This window comes from Pomacea canaliculata, linkage group LG2 (assembly GCF_003073045.1).
Source record: "Pomacea canaliculata isolate SZHN2017 linkage group LG2, ASM307304v1, whole genome shotgun sequence".
Lineage (NCBI taxonomy): Eukaryota > Metazoa > Mollusca > Gastropoda > Architaenioglossa > Ampullariidae > Pomacea > Pomacea canaliculata.
The window spans coordinates 29,883,371-29,899,078 of NC_037591.1; the positions used below are offsets into that span (position 1 = coordinate 29,883,371).

A 15,708-nucleotide genomic window follows, 5' to 3' on the forward strand; every position below is an offset into this window, starting at 1 on the left:
GTTTAAAAATGTTTGCATTAGTTGGTTAAGAACTTCATCTTTAGGTTTTTAAATTTCACATGACAATAGACCTCAAAATGTTTTGTTTTGCCACATAAATTACTGATACTAACAGTCAGATTGTTTCCTCATTCTACAAAAGAGCATTTGTTATGATAAGTTTGACAGGAAATGTGGGGGTGCAAGCAACCAGGAACAAAAGGGGGCATGTGCATATATAAAACACATGTGTGCAAGGGAATGTGTGACATCATCGCTGTTTAGTGAAAGTCTAAAAATTTAGAATTTAGAAAAAAAAATTTACAACTGTTCCTTCTGATATGAATTTGTTAAGCCTTTTATTTCTTTTGTAACATGTAATTACAGGGAAAATATTTTGTGCTTACTAATCATAGAGAGCATTGTTTTAATATGCATGGATTCCTTTGACTGTGAGCCAGTAATAAAATAATAAAATTCTTTTTCTAAAACAGTAAATATAACCTTGAAGTTAAACTTGATGGTATTCTTTAAAACAAAAGACTATATATTAATGGGTTTAACATATTAAAATGGGTAAAGCTTAATGAATTTAAGCATGCACTAAGAGAAGGTGTTTGCTGAAATGAACTTCTTTTGTTGGAAAAATGTGGTAAAGGTATGATGTCAGACTTGAGCAGGGTTTATGGGTGTATCTTTGTCTCCTTCCATATATTATAACATTTAGGTTTTCCAGAGTATTACTGGTTCCCGTGGGCACTTGTATGCATGAAAAGGGAATACAGATTCTTTAAAAAAAAAAACAAGCCGTAATACATAAACTCATACAAATCGCCTACAAATAATTCTTTTTAAGTTTCACCTGAAAATGACACTGAAATGTGCTGGTGAAAGTCAGTTTTGTTATGCATTATAAACAAACAAAAGTATATAGAATACATTATTGTGAAGTCTTGGCTAGCAACATTGAGAAACCTCGGTTATTACTGGTTATTATGTTTAAAAACACTCGTTTAATGAATAAAAGAATGTTATAAATTCCTTCAAAGACCTTGCATCTAAGCTATTATACTGGGACTGCTGCTTTCCTTTTTCTTGTTTCAAGTCTGGATTTCTGTAAGAGATGCAGACCCTGAGATTGATGGCCATTTTTTTGTGGGGTGGGTGGGGAGGAGGGGAAGTAGGATGAAGGTGTGTGTAGAGGGGAAGGGTGGGGGTGATAAACATGTAAAGCCCTACCTATGTGCTCCATCTAAGATGCCTGGTTTAAATGCTTCTCTCAGTATGAAATCTCTCATGTCTTTCTTTTCTTCTTGGGTTCAGTTTCCAGGGTGAAAGAAAAGCCTTTAAAAGTAAACTACATTTTTCAAACTGTCTTCATCCTTTCAGTGCACTGAGAAAAAAAATAGATTTCTTTTAGCATGGATCCACCTGGCACGTTGCAGCTGTTTGTGAATTTTTCAGTGTACGAATTTTTTTCAGTTTTGTTTAGTTTCATCAGTTCCAGTTCTATGTTTTGGAAAGGGAGAGGGGTGTGGAGGGAGAATGAGGAGTTAATTGTGGGTTGTAGTGAGTCAAGTTGTCATTGTCATTATATCTTAATTTTTTAAATAGTCTCTGTATGTGCTTTTGGAGACAGATAAAGTGGTATAGCTTTCTCTCTTTCTTTCTCTCATGATTACACATTCTTTCGCTCTTTGGTAAAAGCAACTCAATGAGAGCAGTCAATTCTTATGCAGTAAAAGAGAAGCCAGAAAGAGTTGCAGTGCTGCTCCCTCTCAAGCCAGCTTACAAAAGGAAAATTTGTGCTCACAGTCCTTTGCTGAACTGGGAGAATAGAATAATGTGCTGATATGAAGAAGCTGGTGCAGGAACTAATGGGGTGTTGAGATGTTTCTGGAGACATGATAGTTAACTGCTAATAACACAGTCACAGCAAGCTGTGCCTGTGTTTAGCAAACAGAACTTGTCAGAAAAGAAATTTGACTACCTAATCCATTATCCCTTGACAACATGATCTTAAATTCAACCCCTTCACCCCTGGCATATTCTGTCAGAGGCAAAAGTGCAATCTGTTTTTATAACTTTCATTGAAAGTTTTCAGCAGTTGGTAAAATTATGTTACCCATCAAGGAGGTGCAAGTAAGCCGTATTTGGTGTAAACTAGGTTTCTTTGTGATAGTGGTGTTGATTCATGATTTTAATTGATTGAGATGCAGGGTTTTTCCTTTACGTACATGAAATACTTTTGTTATTTTAAACTATATTTTTGACGTTTATGCCAATTTAAATGAACATTATTGAAAACGGAAAAGACTAGTTTATGTGGCAGTGGCATCATATGCACCATAAAGAACATTGCTCTCATAGTACTAAAATGCAACTATTATGTTACGAATTTTCTTTGTCCTCTTGAAGAAAAACTAACAGCATTCTTTCATATAGAAGTTATTGCTTTAAATCATGAATGCACATTTTTGCATTGATTACTTCTATATTGAACCAGCACCATGTAACACTGCCTTGGTATCTAAGACTTTTAGGAAACTATCCTGTATGATTGCATTCAAAACTAGTGTATTCTCTTTTTTGCAAACACTGGCATGTGCACCCACCCTTCTCTCTCTCTTACACACAGAGCGCTGGAAAAATATACGTTCACACATTATATGTTCTTGTATTGGGAATGCGAATAGGAAACTAGAAGGGATAGTGGGGAAGGACAGCAAAATGCAGGTATATGCCTTCTAGCTCTGCTGTGTTCTCCTTGTCATTTCATGCACCACAGCACACCTTCGCTGCCACTGATGATTAAATTGCCATTCTGCTGCCAGAGTCAGTGGACTGAAAATGGCTTTATGCTTGGCTGGTGGAGTTGGCATTTCCATATCTTCCCGAAAAGCCCCTTAGCTTGTCTCCTTTTTCTTCCCATCCAGTTTAACTCTGCACTCACCACTTTCTTCTGCTTGCTATTATTATGATACTTTTCCCCCATTATAAATATAACACTAAAACCAACTTGCTTTTAAGCTGTTGTTTGTAAAATTGTGTGGATATGAAATGACTTTTAAACACATTTTTGTTTCTTTTTGGCATTAGCGAACTGAGGTCTTGTAGATTAGACATCATGTCTTAGGTAAGGCTACTGATGTTATGTTGAGAGATGGTAATTTGATGCTGTTGTTATTGCAGTCACAGTTGTTATTATTGTGTCACCTCCTAGGTTTTTTTTTTTTTGGTTATTGTTGTTTTGGTTTTTTCAGTCTCCAGAATATTGAATGTTTTGTACTCAGCATTAAGGCAGGCAAAACAATTCCTGAGACTATGCTGAGTAAAATAAAAAGTCATTTATATGACAAGGTCAAGGACTGTTTTGTCTATGTTTTTGGTGTTTCTAACCTTCTCTTCAATGCTTCTTAAACATTTAGGGGGTTTTATTAGAGGACTTTCAGACATTTTAGTTAGAGAAAGACAACCCCACACCTAAAGCACACCCTTTTATTTTCCATTAGAAGAAAATTGTGGAACAAAGCGAAAATGAGTACAGGGCAGGGTTGTCTGTCTTTTTGTGTTCTGCTAGGAAGACTAGTAATTATTTGTCCTGATCGTCTTTTAGATAAATGTGTTTACAGATGTTTTCTTAAATGGAATGAAAAAAGTGGAAATGAACAGGAGCTTCTGCCACACCTTTCTGTCATTATGTCATGAGTTCTTATATTTTCCTTTCAGTGCTAATACTTCATCTTTCAAATCAAAAAAACCCTCTTCCATGAATACCTCCTGTGGCAGGGAATCCTTGCCTTTTTATATTTTGCAGACTTGTCTTGTTTTATCAGTGCTACTTTCTTTTGTTGACAGACATTGAGCTCACTGTAGAACAGGGAAGTATATTATAAAAACAAATTTAAAAGTTGTTTTAACATAGCCAAGTCATGAGTAAACTCTTGGAAACTGTTAAAGAGTATTTGAGTCTTTCTCCTATTGGCGTTTCACACACTGTCTTCAGCATATCACTTGATTTTATTTTTAAGAGACATGAAAAAGTTATTTCTAAGAGCCTAAATAATTTGAGTGAGATTTCATCAGCAGTGGGCAATTACAAACGCGCGTCCAAGCCTTTGATAATAGAATTAGCAGATCACAACAGACTTCAACAAGATCAGCCAGTCATGAAGTGCGATCAAAAGCTCGTTGGCAGTAATATGGCTTTAGCCTGGCAATAGTGGATTCCGGCTCAGAAAAATTTTAAATCCGCAGAAACGACGAAGTCTTGAGAGTCAAGCCTCCGACAAGCCAGGCGCGCTTGACGATAGGAAGTGTTGTGGCATTTCTGACGCGTCTAGGATAAGTAAGGTAAGCGCGGCATGTCAGGGGAGTTAATTTGTGTTGGATGCCATGTCGGTGGGTGGCTGAAGCAGACGGCTCGCTAGCGGGATCTGGCGAAGAACAAGGCACGAGGACGCCAATTTCCGTAATAAGCCGCAGCGGATTAGCACGGATCAGTTTTTCCATGCTTGCTTTACTGCCCTCCGATACCTTCTAACGGAGCTCGTAGTTCGGAGATAGCATTCGCTGTTCTTCATGGAGAGCGGTATTTACGATCGGACGCCATGTTTGAGAGACGTTTTCGCAGGTTCTCGCGATGCTAGGTGCACTCCCAGGGCGTGATGTCCGTTTCTTGCGAGTCCCTGCTACGAAGGCCACAAGGTTATCGTTTTCAGCTGAGAGCTAAGCGAGATAATCCATTAATAACTTCATAACGTGCACCTCTTTCACCAATTTGACAACATCGGCAACCATCATCATTGGGCGAAGAGGATGTTGTGCTTCAGTGTTCTTTTAGCGTCAAGTTGCCAACAGGATTGGATTGACGAATGACATTGTTTATTGTCTTTTTTTTTTTTTTTTTTTGAGAGGGGGGAGTGAGAAAGGCAATCATGTGACGGTGCTTAAGATCGACGTGTCTTTCTCGACAGTCGTGTCGCTCTTGTCAGTTTAACAATCGTAAATAGTTGGGGGTGTGGTAGCAGTTTGTTGAAATACGTTTGTGTAGCGTCGCAGTTTCACACGTTTCAATACAGGTATCGTGCTCCTTTCCTCACCTGTGTCTTTACTGGCCTTCCTTGTACATCCACTCTCCATCCACACCATCTTTGCTTGTTCCGTAACCTACGAAGAGAGAGGTAATTGAAAGATGCATGCGGTGTGCTGTAGAGAAATGCATCTTGTGTGAGCTAGAAGGCATGCATTCACTCATTACAAGAAGTCATTCGTGTCGCACTGAAGTCATTTGCACAGCCCACTGGCTTGCCAGGCTATCCACACATTGTCGGGTCTGCCCGTCTGCCTGCTTCTCACGTACGAACCCTCTTTCTCTTCTTTTCGCCACCAGAGACGAAAAAAAATTGCACGCGCAAGCACAAGAAAGAACAGCGCTAACATTATTTTGCATTTAGCCGTGGGTCGCAGCTGCTTAGTCGTGTGAAGATTGGAGATTTTGACACTCGCGCTTAAGTTCACAGTAGTTTTGTCCTGATGTTCTCAACCTCAGCTCAGTCAGATGCAGGACGTGGTGTGGACTTGAGGGAGGAGGGGTCAGAGTAAGGGGAAAGAGCAGAGGCACATTGTCTCTATCAGTGTACACTATTTCTGCCTGACAGAATTCATGCATATAATTTTGTTGCAATTGCTAAAGCTAATGCTGAACTCTTTTAACACCCGGCTGCCTACCTGCACGGCCTACTCCTCGCCCAGTGCAGTCACCTCAATCTAGGAACATAATGGAATTGTGTTTCAGGACGCGGGTTAGGAAAGGGTCAAACGTTTGTTCGCTCATGTAGCGGAATACATAAACTATAAACTAGGCGAGAAAGGCGGTGCATGGTATTTTAATGAAACAGGGAGTGTATTGTAACTTATTTCGAAAGCGTTTCAACAATAGTCGTGCTTGAGACACTGAGCAGTGCTCTTTGTAATAATCAGAATCATAGACCGAAGCAAGGGAGAACTAAAAAAAAAGATGTGTGCGTGCGTACATATGCTTGGGTGCGCGCGCTCGCGAGATCCAAGAAATACGGTCGCGTTGATTGCAAACTTACTGCACGTCCTCGTGGGTAGCATTGCACGCTGTTTGCGTAGGAAATGGTGTAGGACACAATACCCCACTGCACACTGTGTACATCTTCGTACTGCACCAACCCAGCGAGCTTGCACCGACACCGGTGCTGTCCGTGCTGGTTGAGCCTGATTTGTCACGGATTAGGTTTGGGCCTGGCCTGGCCACGCTTGGCCAGCCATGAATATGCCCTGTCACACCCTGTGGGCACGGGCACTTCCGATCAATGAAGACAGGGAAGACGATACCCTGTCAGCGGAAAGGGACTGTAAGGTAGGAAAGGGGTGGGGGTAGTGCCGATGCGTCCGACTGCTCCGAGGCAAGGAGCGGGAAGGTGAGGGAGGGAGGACGATGAGGGTTCGACATGGGGTGGAATGTGTGTGTGTGGGAGGGGGCGATTTACAAGTAGACATTTTAACGAGCTGGGTTTTCTTTTTTTTTTTTTTGCGCAACAGTTACATTGAGAGACCACGACAATGGCCTGGATGATGGCGCCAGTGTACAGTCATTGCATGCAGGATCGTGGAGTGTGATTCACAGGTTTAACAGCGCACTTTTCCTTTACCACCCTTTCTTTTTTAAATCTCACTCTCTTTCTTTGTCCTTCCCTCCACCAGTTTCTTCCTCACACCCCTTCTTTTAGATACCCCACCATTACCGACAATTCCCCCCCCCCCCATCCCCTTTCTCGTAGCACTTAGACAAACACGGATACGGATGCACGGCTTGTGTGTGTACAAGCGTGTCCCCGCCCATCCAGCATGCTAAAGGTCGGTCCTTTGCAGTCTTGGGCGGCGAGCGCACCTAACGGTACCTTTTGGCGCACAGGACGTGCTGCTGAACGCCAGACCATTATGGAAGTCAGCGCACCGTGAAGCCACGGTTGAGGCCGCAGAGGGCTTTGGCCTGCCCAGAATCTTAATGAGGGGCTGGCTGGCTGGCGGGCTGGACGGACGCAACATCGGCCCCGCTTGTTCTCTCTGGCCCTCCCTCTTTCTCGCGAGGACACGAGTTTTGACGGTGGCGGAACAGAACTGTCGAGTGCTGCTGATGCACGGTGCAAGACGCCTATGACCACCACCCTTCCCCTGCCCTGCCCCTCGGCCTACTCCCAAGGCGGCATTAGTCATTAGGTATGTTTTCCTTTACTTGTTACTACTTAGCAGTAGCGTTTTATTATTATTTTATATGGCGTACTGTCATGGTCAGTAAGCGAGGATTTGTACAGACTGGCGCTTGAGTTACTGAGATATTCTATCCACTACCATAGCCATCAAACACACACAAACAAAACACTTCAAGACTTAGAGATAATGAAGACAAGGTTTGACTTTTATTGTTCTCTGCGACTAGAATTGTTCTTTTCTGCTTTACGACTTTTGAGACAGGGGAAGGGTCACTCCAGGTCACTTAACTCGGTTCGCACAAGACTGAATAGTTTTGTTCTCATCCCGTGTCTGTTTATAATCGCCAAGTCTCAGTTTTGAGGGTCTGCTCAACGATTTTTCGATATAGCCTAGATCCGTTTTCCTTGAGCGTTTCTGTAGTTTTGAAGCTTTCGTTTTGAATGTTTTCGTACCTTGGCGGTTCTGGTTCGGTGCATATTCCTCACAAAAACTCGCGGACGCGCGCCCGTACACACAAACGTTTCTCAGAATGCTTTCTTCTCTTTGGTCCTTACTGTTCGGCCTCGTTCCTTCGTCTTCAGCCGCGTCAGTGAGATGCGTAGTTAAGTGGATACCACAGACTGAGCGGCGAGTCCCACATCATACGGCCAACCTCGCTGTTTGGTCTCCTGCTTCTCGTCCTCCCTAAGCACCACCCCACCTCCACCCCCCTCTCACGCCCGACTTCCTTTTTGCAGGCGGTTTTCATTGGGCAGTGGCGAAGAACGTGTTTTGGTTCTGGATTGCTCATGGGCACGCACAGTGCTGCCTCTTGTTTTGTTTTATGTCGACCTGTTTAGGCGAAACTGCGTGTAGAGACCAAATATCGGTCCTCCTGCTGGATGCAGCCAGAGAGAGAGAGTCGATTGCAACGCGGATCACAGGCCGCAGGTTTTGTACACGTTTCACTTGTAGTACGGTTTACACATTTCACAGGTCGTACGTTTTACAGGTGGTAAAGTGTTGGTCCCCCATCCCCCGCACATTTCACAGACCGTAAATTTTCTCGCACGTTTCACTGGCACACGGGTTTGCTTCACAGACCGTGCGTTTTATCGGCACGCCCGATAGCGTGTACTCTTGTTGTCAAACTTATAGCAGCACCTGAGGCTGAGACGCGGTTGAGGGGCGAGCAGTTTGGGTTGACGCGGACCATCCGTGGTGGGTGGGGTGAGGTTAGCACCAGACTGCCGGTTTGTGCATATTTTTTTCTCTCTTTCTCTCGGCCCTGTCGTGCCATGTGTTTGTACTGGTTAACTTCCTCTCTTCTCGCTTGCAGGCAGGCATTGCACCTTTCGGGGGAGACCCCTTTTTTCTCTAGCGTCACGCGGGCACAGCGCCCTGCTGCTAAAAAGGGGACGGTGAGTGGAGCCAAGAAACAAAGGGCGAGGTTACACTGCTCTGTGGATGTGGGCAGCGATGGTGGTGGTGGGGGTGAAGGGAACTGCAGCAGGACCTGCGCACTACTGGCGTCATGGACGTTCCAGCGTAGCCACGATCCTGCCTCGGCCACTCTCGATAGCGAGGCGACTAGTCTTTCAGACGAATGGACTTCACTGTGATTGAATTGTATGATTGTTTTACAGTCACCTTTGGCGGACATTTGTGTTTTCACCTGAATACCACTTTATCCGAGTTCTTCGTGGTGGTGTGTATGTGTTTGTTGTTGGGGGGGGGGGAGATCCAGAGAAACTCACTCGATGACTTGGGTGGGAAAACCCCGCGAGCCTTTTTACACCCGCTGCTATATTGGATAAAGTAAGGAGTGCTGCTGGTGATATAATGATAATGGTATCATTTAAAAATTATTGTCATGGAAGGAAAGAACACGGCACACAGCCATCATCAACGCTTCTTGGAAGGAGGAGACTGCGTGGAAGGATCGTAGTCTCAGAGCTGACGACAAGAGAGTGTTACCGAGGCGACTGGGCTTGTCGATAGTAGGTCCCAGGTTTCTTCCCTCACCGCCCGTGCAGCCACAGGTCCTGACAGTTGTGTTCAGTCAAGCAAACGCCCCTGCACGGAGAACACCGTGAGCTTTGACAGCCAGCGCCACTCTTCTCTTCCATGCCCCCCCCCCCAACTCTCCAACTTCCTTTTCCTCTCTTTGCATCTCCTTCAACAACAGTGGGCCTGGGAGTCGTTCCCTCCTGCTCTGTAGACGTCGCCATGCCTTCTTGCCCAACCCCCACCCCCTCAACCTTCTCTCACAGCGATCTTGGTGATTCCATCGGCGACGTCGTCTTTCCGACATCAGTGGCTGTGGCTGGCCTGTAGGGAGGTAGGAAGGGAGAGAGGCAGGGGGACCGGCGGGTGGGTGGGGTTAGAACGTTGTGAGATCTGTGGCGGTTGGTAGTGACTCGAGAGCCCACAATGACGGAGGAGTGAGTTTAAATCAACCACCAGCCAGAGACAGAGATATAATCATATATCTGACCCCCTCCCCCTATTGAGTAGGGGGGAATAATAAAAGAACCCACGCGTGCAATTATCTGGCGTGTGCGCGCATATGCGCATGCGTGTGTGCGTGCGGGCGTGACCTATTGTGTCTGGCTACAGATCAGTGGGCTGTGCGAGCCGCGCGAGTTGTGCCTGATTGCACAGGCTGTCGTCGTCTGAATTGACTGCTGCTGTTGTTACCATGGTTTCATGGAGGCATTGTGTTCCTGAACATCTGCCCGTTGTCGAGAAATGCGTTTACGATGTTTGAATCTTTCTCGCCCACCTCGCCTTGCCTTGTAACACCCCACCTCCTCGCACACACACACCACCCACCCCCTCTACTGCTCCTGTCTGCCCTCTCAGGCAGTCCCTCTCAAGACACAGACTAAACAACACTGATTTTTTTCCCCCTCCGTAAAAGTTGTTTTCACCCTCCGCTAGATGAAACGACTGACTGCACGCTGTAATGTTGAGAGTTTGTCTTAACCATCACTACTGCCATGTCTCGTCACGCTTCTCTTCAGCGCCAATAAGATGGTCATGCTACACTGCTCATGTGTCAACGCTCATTGTCGAGTGCAGAAGTGTGGGTCACACATAGACTGCTCAGTTTTGTACTTCACTGTACAGTACGTGATGCCGACAGCCGGTACATATTATGGGCTGTAATATTGTGAGATTTTCAGGTAAGCGGCTTGCGTTCGTTGTACACTTGTTCGGTATAGTTTGGGAGATTAGACAGCAAGTTTGGAAAGTTGCTGTTTGCTGCATAGTACTGGTGATCTGATGGCATTCCAGAAGCTACGAATGATTGGCATTGGACGAAAACTCCCAGAAATGTTACATTGCTGGTGAAGTAGGTGCTAACATGTATGTAAACGTAGGCGGTGGAACCACTTTGGACAAACACTCAGATGTTGTATACTGCGTACTGAAAAATGCTTAGGATTTGAGGTTGCGTGGTGCGTAGAAAATCAGAACAGTTCCGAAACATGAAGCTATCTGCATTGCACCCTTACTCAAGTCACTGAAGTATTGGGTCAAGTCAGGTGTGAATGACGAAGTTGCTAAGGGAGGGCAGCTTGTCAGGGACAACGATTCACTGCTGCATTTCAGAGATCATAACATAAAATAAAAATTATCTTTTTGAGGGCTAAAGAGGATGTTTTGCCCCTGACCAGTAAGAAACCTTTATTGATATTAGATCAATGGGCTGATGATTGTTCAGCTTGTCTATTTTAATAGAGAATTATCTTTTGCAGAGTTGGAGCTCACGGGATTATCTTTAACTGCCTGGCGGAGTGGCGACCATGAAAGACATGAGTCTGTGAGTTGTTATTTATTTTACACCTTTAAATTTTAACAGAAAAAACAAGATAATAAACTCTACCCTCACTCTCTTTACACACTATCACAGTAAATACCCATCTGACCCTGCGCAAAACACCAACAGATAAAAATTATCTTCTCACTGCTTAAGCTCACACGCTCGTGCACACCTATTTATTTCCTATACCAGTCTAGGAAAATCGACAATAGAAAGATCGGAGTTATACAGAGAATGTACATGTGCACACAGCCGTGCACAGAATATTCCTGCTGAAAGAATACTTCTTCTAGTCAAGATAACTTGGAATTTTTGTTGCTTCATTGATCAAATGTGCAAAGCCAGGTCTCTAGTGCATCCTCATCTGTTCTACTGCATGTGTGCATGCACACGCACGTGTCTTATAAATTTGAAATCCGTCACTTTTGAATGCATATGGTTGATGCCCAGGACATGGAGTCAACAAATGTCTGAAGCCGGGAGACACGATATAATTATGGTGAAAGAAATAGGTGTCTTTTTTTAAAGGGGCTTGTCCCTCTGGCTAGCACCTCTTACACCCGAACCCATGCTTCAACTCCATCACGCCCCTTTCTGCATTTCCCACCCCCACCCCTCCTTTCTCTCTCTCACTGAGCGCCTGACCTCATCTTCTTGTTCCGTGCTGCTGAGCAGGCACTAGGGGGATTTTCCTCCGCTGCCAAGGCAACCGTGAAGGAGCTTGGGCACCGGCGTGATGAGGGTGAATTTCCCTGCAGGCTACCAGATCCATGGTCTTGGCACTTTGGAGCCAGCCACCTAGCCTTATAGTGAGCTTCGTCGTCCGCGTGCTGGTTTGGTCACATGCGTTAGGTGATGCCGCCACATTTGGTGATGAAATATCTTGCAAAATTGTTGTAGAGACAAGTGAAAATCTTCAAAAATAAAATGTCTTAAATATAATGGAACCTCATTTTATTTCTGTTTTAACAACGTGCTTTAAATTTTTTTTCTTTATTTTTTTGGGCATTGGACTCGTCTTCCATGGCAGCATTTACCGCAGATTCACCTTGAGGCACAGCTCACGCCCTAACCCTATACCCTCGCCAGCAGACGACAGTATGGCTGATGGGCCTTTGTTGCTTGCGTTTCGGTCGTGCACATGGTGTCCACGAGACAACAAAGGATTACCTAACTTGCTTTCATGGCGAACGGAGCACAAAGCGAACAAAACCTCTCGACAACCTGGTGCACAAAGGAAGAGGGGATTCCTACTCAGATCACACAAAAACGTTCAGCGTGGCCGGCTAGCCTTGTTTTCCCACATAGCCCTGGACTAGGCTGTTAGTTGCTGGATCGGCGTAAAACACCAATTTCCACCCCCACCTTCGGACTAGGCTGCCAATAAAGGCTGTTTTTTTTCCCCACAGAGGCACACACACACAGAGGCGCGCACATACAGCGCAGATGAATTATGCACGAGTTCATAATTTGCGTGAGCGGTCAAGGAAATTTGCCAGCGTTTACACCACTGGGTTGGAACAGACACGGCACACCGAGTTCACTCAGCTCTTTGCCGTGTTCAGCATAAATTCAACCACTTCACATGCATATCGCTTCTGACCCGTCCCATCAACCTAACCTCTCCCTCCGTCGCACTCCACCCAGCTAGAGACAACAACAGCAGTCGGCCACGGTGTCTGTGGAACGCATGAGGTCTGGCACAGCCGATGAACGTACCTGAAGCACAGGTAGGTCGCTGGAGACATGATAGGAAGACATTGACGACAGTAAGGGGAGGGACACCCACCCCCCCCCCCCCATCCCAACCACCCCCCATCAATTTCATCACAAAAGAGACCATTGCATTCGTCAGTCATGTTTTCCGTACGTACAAGGACTCGCAAAGCCTGTTCGCTCTGTGAACTTTGTAGACACTTTAATGTGCGCAAAAAAAGGTGCACAAACGTTCATGCACCTCTTCCAGGTATGGCGAGAGCGCATTGGCGCTGGGAACTGAACCCGATCGAGCATGTGCAGAGCGGGGACATAACCGCTAGGCGATCGCGGGACACGCCTTTCAGTGGCGCCAAGGAAAAGCCGGCGCTTCGTGTAAAGGTTTTTAAAATAGTGGGAGCGGAGGGAGAATAAGCAATCAGAAGTTAGGATGAAGAGAAGAAAAATTCCGAAAACAAAACGCATGATTTATTTTGGGGTTAGGTGCAATGGCCAGTCCAGCGCCACCATGCTCTGTGCATAGGGGCCATTAGGTTGGGGGAGGGAAGAGAAGAGAAAAAGTGGTCATAGGGCTACAGCATTCAAGCTCGGGGCAATAAAGGCGAGTCAGGAAGCACGGTGTTAGTGTGGGCCTATAGCTCTGTTAAGCCCGCTTCACATAGGTGCTGGAACCGGTAGAGTGTCTGATGAACATCTACAAGAAACAAAATGTTTAAAAAGATGGACAGCTGTTAGAATGCGAGGTTTTGTTTCAAGAGGAGAAGAGTCTTTGTTGTGTTTGTCACGCTTTTGTGCCACGGCTTCTCCGCTGGCCACTGTCTTGGCGTGGCTGCTCGCGTTCTGTCGAGATGTCACGGGGAGCTGGTGGTCTCGTCGAGGTTCGAGGCCCTGTCTCCAGCCAAGGACCAGACAGCTGCTGAGCGACGAGACAAAGCTCTTAGCGGGTATCACGCTTCTGCAAACCCGCAGCTCCTGGCGTCACAGGGAATTGGGGGAGAGGGGTTGAGGTGGTGGTGGAGAGACATGCGGCAGGTCCCGGCTAATTCTCATCTCCCACCATTCTTGGCGATTTTTTTTTTTTTTAAAGAGGGAGGGAGAGGAGGTTTTTCTTTTTTTCTGTAGAGTGAACAATGATTGATTTTTGCCTGGTGCAGTTGTTCGATGCAGCGGCGTGAAGGTGGGTTTCACCCCGCGTTGGGTAACCGATACCCCTGGGTCTTTCAGCTGTGAGATTGTGAGATGGAAGAGGTGGGGATGGGGGCTGGTTGTGGTGGTTCTGATGATGGTGTTTGAGTGTGGGGGGGAGGAATGCAGGAGAGAGAGAGAGCGTTGCCGATTTGCGGTCTTTGATACCGTGTCAGTAGAAAGGAAAGTGATTCGCCTTGCATTTAAGATTTGGGGATAAAGAGAGGAGATGGAGGAATGGAGAAACTTTAATCCTCGAGCTCTTGCGGAACAAGTGTTTTAAAAATATGAAAAAAGACTAAAAACTGGCTGTGGACATGTTGGATTCGTTGTCAGCTGCTTATTATTCGTCGACTAGAAGTTGGGTGTACTCTCTCTCATCTCCATTTATGCTCGATTAAACACCGTCCATTTTGTGCTGCTGCTGACTTGTGCATTTAAATTGATATGAAATAATACGAAATATGTTCTTTATCCGATGCGGACTCTACGAGCGAGCCGCTGTCCAGAGTTACGGCAAGCCTCTGTTTCTTTCGAAAGCTACGGTCGATTAGATGATTACAGCAGCGATGCAATCCGAATGAGCACGAATAACAGCGTCCATCAGAAGAGTTGACATGTGTATCTAAATTATTATCTAGCGATGCCAGCGACGACGAGCCTTTTTGTCGAGCACTTTACAAAGCACCCCTCATAAGGGACAAGCAGCGGTAACTTCACCCCCATAGTAGGACCCGTCAATTAAATCGAAGGTCTTGTGGTCGTATAGTTGAATTTGGGGGAAGAATGGGGTGACAATGTTCTCGTTTCCATCTCCCTTCATTTCCTTCCCTTCCCTAGTGCCATTTCGCTCCTCTCTACGTTGTCTCGCACTAATCCCACCCCAACCGACCCACCCCACACACCCCTTGCTGTCAAGGGAAGTTGGGAATAATACTGGAGAGAGCCAAGGGAAAGTGTATAGAGATAGTCACGCCTTTGAGTACACGGAACCATTGCAGGCAAACAGCGTGACACGCGGGGCTAGGGTTCCACTTATTGACTGTTCCACTGAAGTGATTTCGGCGGCCGCCCCAGGCTCGCACAGGGAAATCAAGTGAACTTGACAGGGATCACAAACTTGATATCTTTGCAATGGTCTATGTCGTAGAGAGCATGAGGGAGAAGTTGTGTGTGTGCGAGTGCAAGAGAGATGGGGTAGAAGCTACATGAACATCGTAATTTTTTTTTTTTTTTTGTGGGGAGGGGGGGGATGGGGAGAGGTGGGGAGCAGTTAAATTTGTGTTCTTTGTTTTTTGGTGGTTTTTCTTTGTGTATGTGAAAAAATCAAACCACACGATGCACATTTAATGGCGTCTATTCTGTTTCCGTTCCTTGAGCACCCGTATACACGTTGCAGTCGTTTGCACTTTATTGTGTGACAGATATTTACAGTTTCGCATTCGAGGTTGTGTGGTGGTTCTTCATCCCTGGTTCGCAGAGATTCGACACCATTAAACTTTCCTCAGAGGGTCGTAGGTACGGCGGTGGCTTAGACGAGTTGGGTTAAAGGGGTGTGAAGCTCGGTGGGGTGAGGCGCACGACGACCGACCGACCGCACCAGCCAGACGAGGCAGTCGCCGGTTTGGGCATACCGGTAGGTGCAGCGACTTCCTTTTTTCACACTGCGCGCGCACCTGCACCGCGCGCCTGTCGGTAAATATAGTTATTGATTCCGCTCGGAATGTCTTGCCTGCGTGTGGCGCTGTTTGTACACCCACTAATTGTTTGTTCCAGGA

At 45.7% G+C, this 15,708-nt stretch overlaps 1 protein-coding gene across 11 annotated transcripts in view; it reads left to right on the forward strand.

Annotated features, from left to right (window-relative positions):
• LOC112558328 overlaps positions 1–15,708 on the forward strand; it is a 74,832-nt gene that overhangs the window by 10,417 nt on the left and 48,707 nt on the right. For 7 of the 11 annotated variants that reach the window (XM_025228759.1, XM_025228752.1, XM_025228746.1 and 4 more), the window contains one exon: positions 10,965–11,029. The gene's annotated coding sequence lies outside the window, so the exon portion shown is untranslated. Of the gene's footprint in view, positions 1–4,064; positions 7,228–8,911; positions 10,389–10,964; positions 11,030–15,708 lie in introns of those variants that run through there. The other 4 variants (XM_025228753.1, XM_025228751.1, XM_025228754.1 and 1 more) reach the window with 2 other exon arrangements.